Source organism: Kryptolebias marmoratus, linkage group LG9 (genome assembly GCF_001649575.2).
Source record: "Kryptolebias marmoratus isolate JLee-2015 linkage group LG9, ASM164957v2, whole genome shotgun sequence".
Lineage (NCBI taxonomy): Eukaryota > Metazoa > Chordata > Actinopteri > Cyprinodontiformes > Rivulidae > Kryptolebias > Kryptolebias marmoratus.
The window spans coordinates 5835210-5846141 of NC_051438.1; positions in this window are offsets into that span (position 1 = coordinate 5835210).

Below are 10932 nucleotides of genomic sequence, written 5' to 3' on the forward strand. Positions count from 1 at the left end.
TGTAGTAAAACAGCACGTCATTTTTCATCCCATTATGCATCTTTCGTAGCATTTATGGCGAGCTTGAAAATTGTCAAAAACTTTCAGCCATGTTGTATAAAAGGTTCACCAACATGATGGAGAAACAATGGGAGACTTGGTACTTAAGTGCTCATTCTCATTGAAAATTTTGAGGTGGCAGTAGTACTGAAAATAGGAGAAGACACAAACTTTATCACAGTAATTGTGCCATCACGCCAGATGCTATCTCAGAATACGGTTTAGACTCCTTTTGTATCTCACTCTGTACTTTTACCAACACAGTCTCTTCTGCTCTACACTGTCACAGCAGTGCTCTCTAGTGACAAGAAGTAATAAAAGAACAAAAATGCATTCATTGTGTAAATCTGAGAACACAGCAGATATATTATACCTTGGAACAAAAAGATCACAGACATTCTTTTTTTTTTCCATGATCTCTGTTAACATTCTGTAAGCCAAATGTAATTCCTTCACAGAATAATTCTTGCCTACATTGTTTGTTTCTTTTGGTACATTCAGTGAGTGTACCATTTAGCATTTTAAAAAAGGTTTTGATCAATCAATGATTGTTTTTAACTGAATAGTAAATAAAAAACATCTAAATTTTCCTAATGGCACAATCTCTGGTTCCTAACTATTCTGGTTTTAGCTCATTAAATATCACTTAGTCACAATAGCAACAAACAGCAGCAACAGAAAATGACAGGCCTTACCTCATATATCAGCATATCAGAATCTAATGTTTTACTTAGTCTGTCACACACACACACTCACACACACACACACACACACACACACACACACACACACACACTATAACATTTACTAATTCTGTAAGTTTAACACACACATTCATGCTTACACAGTTATCTGCTTTCATTGGGCAAAGGCAGTAATAAGAAGCCATTATAAACGCTAACCAGATCTTTCAACCAATGACTAACTGACATTTCCTCATATACAACCAATGAACTGTGAGAGAGCTGCCACGACACACACTCACGCACACACATCCACACACACTTACACGGTGTAATAATACATATATACCAATCTAAACTGTGTCTGCCTGAGCGCTCCTCAACTGAACACAGAACCATAATCACTTCATCAAAGGGAGGAGAATAAAAGCCAGTCAATATGAAGAGGAAGAGGAGGAGGATGAAGAGAAAGCTGAGAAGTACAGATCAGAGAGAAATAAGAAAGGGAGGAGAATAGAGAAATAAATGTCAGTGAGAGTTGCTGTATGAATGTGAAAATATGGTTAGTCTGAAAGGATGGATATTACAGCGTAAAAGAAAGGATGAAGGGTTTTTTTTTCATCTAAAACTACAACTAAAAGGCTTAAACTAAATACATACAGTTATGTACAAGATTTGCATTGTTATTGTATTGTATAAAGTACTCTGTTGGATGTAGGTTAAAAGCAGATTAAAATCTGCACCTTTGCACATCTCAGTCTTAAACTAAGAAATCTTGTCAGATGAGTAGCAAAGTGTCTTCAACTACAAAAAAGAATTCCAATTGCATTGATTTTTAACTTTTAGGATTGGCCATGTCCTGAATGACCACAAACATTTCTCCACAAAATCTCCACAAACATTTCACCTTAAAATTACAGAAGAAAAGAAAAAGTTAAAATGGCTAAAATAAATTCAGTCAGGCCCTCTGTAGCTGTGATGTGTGCTGACAGGCATTTGTCTGAGGGCCTGTTCACAGTTGTCACTAAATTCCCTCTTTAGATGTCCGATTGCGATCGGATAGTGCTAAATATGTCGGAACTGCCTCAATGCTCAGACAGCAGAGAAGAGTCTCAAGAGTAAATTTTAAAAAAAGATCCATTTAGCTGCCAGCTGATTAAAGATAATTAAACAGTAATCCTTGGGATTATTCTAAAGATATTACCTTTTTGTTTTTAGCTAAAAGTTGTGATAAACTTTTTGTTGGAATCCTTTGTAATAAACAGGTCTATTTTGTTGGGATTTTATTCATCAGAGATGATTACAGGATGTTGCAAGGTGATTTGCTTAAACGTTTGTTCTAATTGTTTTAAAGCTGGCTGGACCCTCTGTGGTCACTGCAGGCTATAATGTGCTATCAATCATAGAACAACATTATGTTACATTATATTCTCCTGGCCACCCCACTTGGGTGTGGGGTAGAGTCAGATTTTGCTTTACTTTATGTACAAATTTGAACTACTTTTTTCTCTCAAATTAGGAAGAGGTCAAAACTTCATTTTCTCAGCTTCGATGTTGACATACACCATGTGAACTCAGCACTAAGTATGTTCTGTTTTAAATAAATGCATGACACGGACTCTTTCTCTCAGCACATCACTGCAATCACATCACTGACCAGGCAGACATGTTTGAACTGCTGCCACAGAAATGATTTAAAGTGGTGGGGAAATATTCTGTGATAATTTCATCAAAGGAAGTCATGTTGACTGCAACTTGATAGCTTTTGTGGGACAGTTTTCCATTTTGTGACATTTTATTCTTGCAAAATATCTTATTCCTGATGTGTGCTTGGAATGACAGAGTGGTGTCGAGGATGACGCCCAGATTCCTAACCAGAGGGGAGAGAAAGACTATTGAATTATCAATGATAACAGATAAAACTGTCAAGCTTAGTTAAAGTGTTTTTGTGCCAATGAGGATGTTGTGTTCTGAGGTGTACACAATAAATGCTTGTATGTTCTGTTCTGTTGCTGTATTACTTTTTGTCACTAGATAGCACTATTGTGACAGCATAGGGTAAAAGCGACAGTGTTGAAGTAGAAATGCAGAAGAAGAATTAGACTGAAAGTAGTCCTGTAATGACCAGAACGGCAGTGTCTGTTCTACATGCTACAAGAAGAAGGTCCAATATTTGATTAAGGCATGGCTGCTTTTGAAAGACATTTTGTCCCTAAGTTAATGTGATGGCATGCAGACACACATTAAGACGGCATGTACAACATGCCGATGAAACAGCGGGCCAATATGTTGCCAAGATCAGAGCCTTAGCTGAAACTTCTGTAGTTTTGGAGTGATGGAAAATAAACTAGTATAAAATCAGGTCATTTCTAGTGCATCCATTTAGTGCTGTGAAGCATAAGTTCCTCCTGGAAGAGGACCTCACACTGGATAAAGCTCCGAACATTGCATTTCAAGTGAAAGCAGCATGTAAAAATGCTACACTGCTTTCAGCTGTGAATACAGTGCCTGCACCTGTACTATGAACTACTTAAGCTGCCTGGGCAGCAGTTAGGGATTAGGTATCTTGGTTAAGGACACTGTGACATATGGGCATGGCAAGGAATTGAATCTGTGACTTTCCAGTCCCAAGATGGCTGCCCTCCACTGTTCCAAAGCTGATCCTAAGAAATGAGAATGTTTGTTTGGGTAACAGGGGAGATGTTGTGTTCTGAGGTGTACACAGTAAATGCTTGAAGAAGAATGAGACTGAAAGTTCTGTAATGGTGTCTTAACAGTTACAGTAAGAAAGTTGATGAGTTTAACTGTCATCTCCTTTTTCACTACAACCACCACATCAGAGGAGAACCCAAAGATATAGAAGAGTATATGCCGTTTTGTTTTGTTATCATGTAAACACAATATGTCAATGCATCTGCCATATTATGAGTGGTAATCCTGCCCTGGAAACAAGTACAAGTCTGAAAAAAATGTTTAAAGTTTAGATTCAATTTACCTTGATGAATTGTTTTTCTATACAATATTTCATGTTGAATTTAATATTCATAATCAGACCCTCCGGGATTTCGCAATGTTGCGATCGCAACTATTTACGTAAAATCAAGCAAACCCCGCAAAATCGCAACTTTTTGCAACTTTGCCCAAAACACCACAACTTTAACCCAATATTTATTGTTTCTAAAGTGATTCGCCACCGTTTCTGCGGTCTAGTGTCTTTTTTGTGGGTTTGTGTAGTGTGGAATACAAATATACCCCAAATAACTCACGAAGAAGACACATGATATCACATCCTGTTAACATCAGAATGCCGGGAGCATTTAGGAGCAGTGACCAAAGTAAAAAATGTGCGGTAATGTTTCACATTTGCCCACAAAGATTTCAGCAAAGGACCGCGCAGAACAGTTTCCTCCCCAGCTGCAGGAGAGTGGGGGGGAAGCTGTTTTGCATGTCCGGCAGTGTAATCATGGAACATAAACTCAAGTCATCCATTGACAAACACTTTGTGTCTGCAAAACATGTGAGGAGAGCTGCAGACAAGGGACAATCCAGAAATGCTCATGAATGTCAGTTTATAAGCTTTCAAAGTTCTCAAATAAAGCACCTTTTGAGAATGTCAATGTTTGTTGGTAATTATCTTACAAACTAGTAAGTATTTTTGGTTTATATATATTAAAAGTTATAGTTTTTTATTGATTTTAGTAAAAAAAAAATCGCAACTTTTCATCGCAACTTTTAGGAAAATGCCCCGCGAAATCAGGCATTTTAGCCCGCAACAATCACAAAAAAATCAAAACTGTGGAATGGTTGTTATTCCAGCCCCCTAAAAACACATATAGGGTATCAGTGTGGATGATGAACCCAAGGACAGAAAACAAAAAGGACTTGTCAATATAATTGTAACAAACCAGGATGCTTTCAGAGCACATAGCGGAACACAACTAGGAACATACTAGGAAAAGCTGAAATTATTATCCCTGGTATGCAAAGCATTATGATACTTGTAAGATTAGACATTCTGTTGGCTTAGACTAATTAGTAACTCCTCCTGAAATAAAATCTAGAAAGTTGTAACAAATATGATAAGATGTTTAACATTTGAATTATTCAATGTTCACCACATTTGAATTATCATTTTACCTGAGTATAAAGTATCAAGGTTTTATTTCTTCTTTCTACTTTATTGCATATGGGTCTAGTATTGTTGTACAGAAAATCTGTAATACATTGTTAACTTTTCTAATACTGCTGTCAATGTAGTTTTTATTATATTCACTCTTTGGGCTCCTGCCATAATTATGATATTTTGATTTTGGATTATTTGTTCATTTACATTTAAAATGGTTGTTTTTGCTTCTTACTCAACCTTTTCTTATTTTGTATTGTAGCTAATTAACCAGTCACAGGTTACTGTTACTGTGACTAATTGTCCTCCAAAAATCAATAATACAGAATTTTATTTTATTTTATTTTTAACATTTTGGCATTGCAGTTTACCTCTAAAAATGTAAATAAACTTTAAAATATCATTTTAAAGTTTCGACTCTAGCATGATAAATAGATCAAGTAAAACTGAATATTTATGTATAAAATTAAGAAGGCTACATATTCAAGTTTCTTGTGAACAATGGAGGAATGGAGGCAGCGGGCATGATGCAGAGTAGATCCACACAGGTAAGATCCAGGCAGGTGAGTGTGAAGGAAACTGAGAAGCAGCTTCAGGAGGGGCAGGTAAGAGCAATCTGATTGTTTTGATGGTGCAGGGTGAAGCACAGAGCAGTGATGGAGATGGGGAATCCAGAGATAAATGGGAGAATGGGAGAAAAGGTTGGGTCAGAGGAAAAATTCCTGGGAAAAGTAGGAGTAATGTAGGGTAATGACTGGAAATGAGAGAAGGAGAGGTTAGGCCCAGTATCCAGCAATCAGAATTCAGAACCAGCAAAAAAATTAATTAAATCCAAATCCAATTTTCAATCCTCAAGCAAAAGATCCAGAATCCACAATAAGCAGGTCAAAAGAACAAGCTAGGGTCTGAGATTTACAAAAATCTAGAAACTTACAGAACTGACAGGGACAGAGCCGGAGGTCTGACACAGGTACAGGAACAGATGAGAGAATGCCTCACCAATATCTATCTATCTCACCAATTCAAAACTGTCATCTCAAGGTACTGTACAAAAACATTCACATACATTATAAGAAAGCCAATTAGTAAAAATGATCTTTCTAAGGAAGCCAGAAGATTGGGTTGAATCTTCACTTCATCACAATCTCATATCCATTGCTTGGAGACAGGTGACAGTAGAAAGGAAAACCCCCTTTTAACAGGATGAAACCTCCAGCAGAACTAGGCTCAGGATGAACAGCCATCTGCCTCCACTGGCTGTGCTTAGAAAGGACAGAAAAGAGACGCAGACAAACACAGAATGAGTGCTTCAGGTGTAGTTTCAATGGGAAGAAAAACACATGTTAATGATAAAAATATTTACAAAGACAAACATGGAGAATAGAGGGAGTGAAGACAGCAGTGGAATGAGGAAATGTGGTCAGTTTGTATTCTATAGCAGCATAACTAAGGGATAACTCAGGAAACCCTAGCCAACCATAACTATAGGATTTATCAAAAAGGAAAGTCTTAAGCTTAGTCTTTACAGTAGACAGGGAGTCAGGCCCACGGACAGAAACTGAAAGTTGGTTCTACAAGAGAGGAGCCTGAGAACTGAAAGCTCTGCCTCCCGTTCTACTTTTAGAAATTCTAGGAACCACAAGTAAACCTGCAGTCTGAGAGCGTAGTGCTCTGTTAGGACAGTATGGAACAATAACATATTTAATATAAAATGGAGCTTGGTTGTTGACAGCTTTGGATGTTAGAAGGAAGATTTTAAATTGTATTCTGAATTTGTCAGGGAGCCAATGGAGAGAAGCTAAAACTGGAGAAATATGATCTCTCCTCCTAACTCTCATCAGAACGCTGGGTGAAGCTGTTTGGATCAACTAAAAACAGCGTTCAGTTGTTTTCTGCACATCTTCACTGAGAACATATCAGCTCTGTGTTAATTTAGGCAAACATAAGGTGAAATATTGCTGCTCAGACTGTTGTTTTGTGATTGACACAACACATCATATATTAAAGTGACCACAGTGAATCCAATCAGTTCTTATTACAATCAGAACAAACTTTAAACTAAAGTTCAACTCACCACCAAAATCCAAATACATTGTTTGTTGGTTTATTGGTGTGTGGAAGTGTAAAATAAACAATGCAATTCCACTGCCATAGTTTTGGTTTGTTTTTTTTGATGGCAGCGGGGTGTCAGCATGACTGACTCAATTGACTCAAGTGAACCGGATCACTTTAGAGACTGACTTAGACTAAAATCAGCATGTTTTGTACTGAAGTTTTTAGATTTTTTTTTTAAAGAGAAAGAAACATTTTTATTTAAATATTCCAACATCAGGATCATATCTGGCTGCTCAAAAGCTCGATTTGTTTGTTTCTAAGAAGCTGGTGGACATCAAACACAGATCTGGAACACCTTCCATATTGGATATACACATCTAAACGTTGTTTGTATCTTAGATTTTTGTTGTCGAACAGTATATTAATTATGTGTGTTTGTTAATTGTTTTTGATCAGAATGAATAAACAAAAGCTGATTCCTGTAGTTTGTACAAGGTTATCAGCAGCAGTACCACTATATTGTGCTGACAAAGAAGGAGGACTGGCTTCAGCCTACATGAATTGTAGTTTTCATGTTTTTACAGTATTGCTCCATGCCACTGTGTGATTATGTCCTGTCTCTGGCTCTGAAGAGAGAAGAATATAAAATTATATTACCCAATCAGACAATCAATACAGCGATGCAGACCTCCCAGCTCCAACCAACAGCAGAAGAAGAGTTAGCTCAGCGTTCCCTGGAACTGTCACATCTCTGCTCTCCTCTTGTCTTTGTGTGTCGAGCTAATTCAGTCTCTCGTTAACAACACTTCTACAGCCAATTACCATAAATCCCTGTTAGCTGCTGCAATTAACAGTAACGAGGCGGCGCTGCATGTGTTTCTACTGTTGTAATTAAGCCAGTGTGCTGTTAATTAGCAGAATGTGAGTGGGAGGTTTTATGCTCGTTAGTATGTCCATTTCATTCAATTAGCACTGTCATTAATGAGGTGTCTCTGTTCTAACAAAGTTAATGCAGAGAGGAGGCGGCAACTGGGCGATTAGCCTAGACAAACATGATGAGGAGCGTGGCACCGAGCCCAGGAAACCATTAATGGAGACTCTGTGGGTGGGTGTGTGTGTGTGGGGGGATGTGTGTGTAGGTGTGTGTGTGTGTGTGTGTGTGTGTGTGTGTGTGTTTCTGAAAGAAAAAGAACACTCCAGGTGTTGAGGCAGCCTAACAGACTGTAGCTGTACAGCAGAAACACATACAGTAAATACACAAAGACTCTAACATGTTGTCATCTACTTCTTTTAGTAACAGTGCTGCTCTGATAGTTGTGTTAAAATTGAAAAAAAGAAAAACTAAATTATTTAACTAATTCTACACACCAAGTTCAGTTTAATGTTCAGGAACGTTCAATTACCAAATCAAGTTTTGGGAAACAAAAGTGCCTAACATTGATAAAATCTTTAAAAACAAAATTCTGAATAGTTACATCTCTGATGGTAATTTGAAAATTTTAATTTTAATCATTTTCATCACTGTGATATCTGAGTTTATACTACAAAAACAGAACTCAGGACCTGTATCTGATACATGCATATTGGAGCACATACACAGTATATATTATGTCTGGTAAAGTATTTAATGTTATATAACATACCCTCCTAAGGCTCTTCTCATGTAGACATGCAAGCTGGACATTTTTTTGGTAAAACCCCGCACTCTGACAAAGGAAGAGCCCTAACCTGGAGCTGCAGCTGTCATATCTGTGCCACATTATCCTCATCGAAAAATAGATATTTAAAGGCCAGCAGGGAAAACAGACCTTCAGCAGATTGTTTTGGCACCTCTATGAACTTCAGCTCTTTCAGTATTGTTTTCTCCTGTGTATACTTCTCCCTCTATGTTGGTGTTTTCTCTGAGACAAGCTCCAATTCCAATTTCTCACTCTCTGGATCTCCATGGACTTTAACCAGAAACAAACATCAAGTGAACTAATTTCTCCTTCTTGGACTCACCTGCCTGCCCACTCTCCACAAAACCTCTCAGTTTATCCTTGTGGTCCTGGATGGACTTCTCCTGCCTCCCTGGACCTGAGCATGTTTAAAAAAAATATATATATGGAAAGCAACAGCTGGAGGGTAACTGACAGATCACTGACTACAAACCACATCTCTCTCCCTTTATTCATAACAGCTCCTATAAAAATTAAAACATTTTAAACTTTATTTCTTGTCTGGTAACCGAGTTCAGTGTCTTGCTGGCTCCAATATTAGACCAATATGACACAGTTCAGGCTGCCTTGTTTTACTGTCGTGGTGGGGTACTGTAAAGTGGGGCTAAAAGAAAAAAATCAAAAGGATTGACGAAGACTTGTTCTTTGAAGCTGTAAAGTTACGTAGAAGTTGTTTTGTGAAAGTAGATTTCTCTTCCTCTCCTCCTAAGTGTGTCAGATCTTTTTACCTTGTCTCTTAAATGAAATCTCAGAGGTTACTTTCCTGCCTAAAACTTTTCTCCAGACTACATTATAAAGGTGTCATAATTTAATCTTTAGTCTTTTTTATGTTTCTTGCACTCACTCACTAATTTAGTAGAACCACATCAAAGAAATGTTGAACCTCCCATGCTGTGTAGGGCACCTGACTGATTAGCTTTATATGGAAACTACGCTGACGTCTGAGAGATTACTGACATTTGTGACACAACCCAGATGGGAAGGTCAGTGAAGTGAGAACAAAGAGCGGTGGTGGTTACTGATGAGTGATTTGTGTGAAACACCAATGTTTTGAGTCAGTTCAAACCAGCATTAGGAGCTCAGAAGTCAACATGAAGATGCAGAAACATCAAACCAACACAAACATTTGATTCTTAGAAAGAATGCAGTTGTTTAACAGCTGTTATTAACATTTTTATTAACATTATTAACTTATCTACTTTGAACAGTGAAGCAACAAAACAGCAGGAATGGCTGTATTTTCTGAGCCTGTCCTGAATGCAGTACCCCATCCATCCATCCATCCATCCATCCATCTTCCGTTTATCCAGGGTCGGGACGCTGGGGCAGCAGCCTAAGCAGGGAGACCCAGACTTCCCTCTCCCCAGCCACTTGGGCCAGCTCCTCCGGGGGAATCCAAAGGCGTTCCCAGGCCAGCCAAGACACATAGTCCCTCCAGCGTGTCCTGGGTCTTCCTCTGGGCCTCCTCCCGGTGGGACGTGCCNTCGACGTGGAGGAGCAGCGGCTCTACTCTGAGTCCCTCCCGGATGGCCGAGCTTCTCACCCTATCTCTAAGGGAGAGCCCAGACACCCTCCGGAGAAAACTCATTTCAGCCGCTTGTATTCGCGATCTCGTTCTTTCAGTCATGTTGAGAAAACCAAGTTTTTAGTATTCACTCCTTTCAGAGGAATCTCACCTGACCACTTAGTCTCTCTCACTGGATCTTTTGATGTTGCAGAAAAGATGGACACACAAAACGAGTCGCAGACCAGAGGTTTAATTACCAATCATACATTTATTTAAACATTCAGCTGAATGGAGACACAACTCACCAACAAGAAGAAACAGCAACATGTTCCCAGTTGTGTCTGAGGTGATTCCTCTTTCACCTCCTTTTTATACTATGAACAGCGCCCAAGACCAGGGTTTTCTGCACACAAACAGCTGCAGCAGCTTGTTTTTCCATCTCAAGGACTGCTACCTAATCTCACTCTGATGAGATGATGTCCTGGAATCTTCAGCCTCCCTCACCCCACAGACACAACTGTTTTTTGTGATTATTTTATTATAAGCTAAGCGTAGCCTCATTTTAGAAATATCAAAGTTTGTTTATACTTCACAGTCACTACCCAAAGCTCGTGACCATAGATGAGGGTAGGAACGTAGATCGACCGGTAAATCGAGAGCGTCGCTTTTTGGCTCAGCTCTCTCTTCACCACGACAGATCGGTACAGCGCCCGCTTCACTGCAGACGCTGCACCAATCCGCCTGTCGATCTCCCGCTCCATTTTTCCCTCATTCGTGAACAAGACCCCGAGATACTTAAACTCCTCC